This window comes from Cryptomeria japonica, chromosome 7, assembly GCF_030272615.1.
Source record: "Cryptomeria japonica chromosome 7, Sugi_1.0, whole genome shotgun sequence".
In the NCBI taxonomy this organism is placed as follows: Eukaryota; Viridiplantae; Streptophyta; class Pinopsida; order Cupressales; family Cupressaceae; genus Cryptomeria; species Cryptomeria japonica.
This window is the reverse complement of record NC_081411.1, coordinates 306,943,604-306,945,926: the sequence shown is the minus strand read 5'-3', so window position 1 is coordinate 306,945,926 and position 2,323 is coordinate 306,943,604.

Below are 2,323 nucleotides of genomic sequence, written 5' to 3'. Positions count from 1 at the left end.
TGGCATGATAATACTAAGAAGGCTTGTTGATTGGATTCTTACTGAAAGCTACCATCATTCATTACATTGTAATTTTTTTGTGTAGAAGATTTATCTTGTAAATAAATTAAGGCTTAGATTTTATATTTATGTTGTTATTTTTTTTGGTATCTGAGGTATCCCTGTGACCCCAGGCCCAGCGTTTCCATTAAAGGGCGAGCTTGGGGGCGAGACTAGTCCTCGAGGATGGCTGCACCGCCCACAAGCACAATCGCCCAGGTCAACCCGGGAGGGAATCGAACCCGAGACCATGCATCGTCAACACACAACCTCAAGCCGATTGCCCTACCCGTTCAGGCATAATTATGTTGTTATTAGTAAGATAAAAAGAGTTGTAATATTACAAATATGTGGTGAAGTGAAATGAAGCTTTTTATTTGGGAATGGTAAACAAGTATGGTTTAAGTTACCAAGTCATGTTACTTTTGAAATACGTTTGGAATTAAGACATAAACATGTTCTGCAACCTCATGATGCCTCAATAGTACCTCAAGTAGATTAATAAAAGTAGTAGCTTAAAATTTTTGAGTCGTGTACGTGATGCTTGGTAAAGTAGATGCTCTTTTAGCTCGGATCCATGGGCCTTGTCCTACAGGAGTCCATGTCTCCAAATGGCGTGGGGTCTGCAAAATTTGAAGGATATTATTGCTAGATTATGTCATAGAGCTTGGTGCATCAAGTGAGTAGAATAATACTAGGGGACCCAAAATAAATTACTTTTGCAAAAGAATGCAGACCATTGCCCAAACCTTATAGAAAATTTATTACAAATGGAAACCCCTTCTTTTACCTTCCTAGTAGAAACATAGAAATTCAGCCCACTCTATGGCTAATGGTTGCCCTGTAGTGGCACATTGCTATACCCATTCCCTGCAATTTGTATCTTCCCTTCCATTTGTTTGCCATATTTCACTGATAGTAAAGGGGCCATACATATTTCTTTAAACTAGTCGCATACCAGTACGGATTAGTTATGCTCTCCTAATCGATCATAAGAGAGAGGACTAGTGGGGTCGACTAGTCCTCTCTCTTATAAGGACAAACACAAGAAGAGATCTTTCATTTTTCAGTAACAAGAAGTCTTTGAATTTCTCACACTGTTACAAAACACAATAAATATGTCAAATAGAGTTTTATAAAGCATAGTCCATATAAGGACAAACACTATTGGATTGAAAAAATGGTGTACATGTATTGTTTTAGTTTTAAAAATTCATATAAGATTGTTGTTTGGTGTAAAGAAAAGAACGGGAAATGAAGAAGATTTGATGTGATAAGGGGTTGAAGAGGAAAAACCTAGAGAAATGTTTCCATTTGATAACATTGTCAATCGTTCCTCTTCTTGTTTTCACCGAGCAGCATATGGGCTCTTTTGTATACATGAATATCTTTGGAATGTGAATGGAGGGTTTATGCGAAGACTTGCAAGGTCACAGACCCTTGAAATTGTTGTGAATGTCAACCCTTGTCGATCTGTATTGCCAATGTCGATTGTCGCTCTTTGAAGTGTCAGCCCTTTTGATTTGTGAATTGTTAAGGCCCATGCCTTTTTTAGTGGTATTTGAGATTGAAGACCACAACTTATTGGAATAAGAGGGATATTTTTTGGGTTATTTTGGTCCCCAACTGGGCCTATGCATTTTTTGAATTGAACAACAACAAATAAGGGGAGTTGAGGTGGTCTTTCACCACCATTATATACAATTTCTTTGACTTGTCCAAGTGCACCATTCACAAGTCATGTTTCCACCCACAAGTTGGCAGATAACATAACTTCTTGGCCAATACATAAGAGGATCTTAAATTCAAGTTGTTCTTCATCAGGATTTGAGCATGCGATTCCCTTGAGTTGTTCTGCAATAGATAGGGCAATAGGCTTTGCCAAAGACAACAACATGCATTTGTTATGTAATGACACCATTTCATTTGTTGCAAATAGGTGTGTGGATGATAAGAATATAGATTGCTCTACAGAGGAAAGTGTTGAATTTGCTCGAGACATTAAAAGTTGCCAGTCTGCAATAGTGGGTTCTGTATTTCGTAAATTGGAGAGAAGTGCACGAAAGGCAATTTGTGCAGGTTGCTCTCCAATTTGACGAAATATTTTTTTCAATGTTATAATTGTTATGAAGTTATGCCATAGTGTTCCTCGATATGAAGTTGAAGCATACATAGGAATGTCATTGACAGGTGGTAGTTGGCCCAAGTCACCAAAGAGAATGATTGAGCATCCTCCAAACAGGAGCTGGTTATGGGTAGGAAATGCCTCACGTAACCTAATATC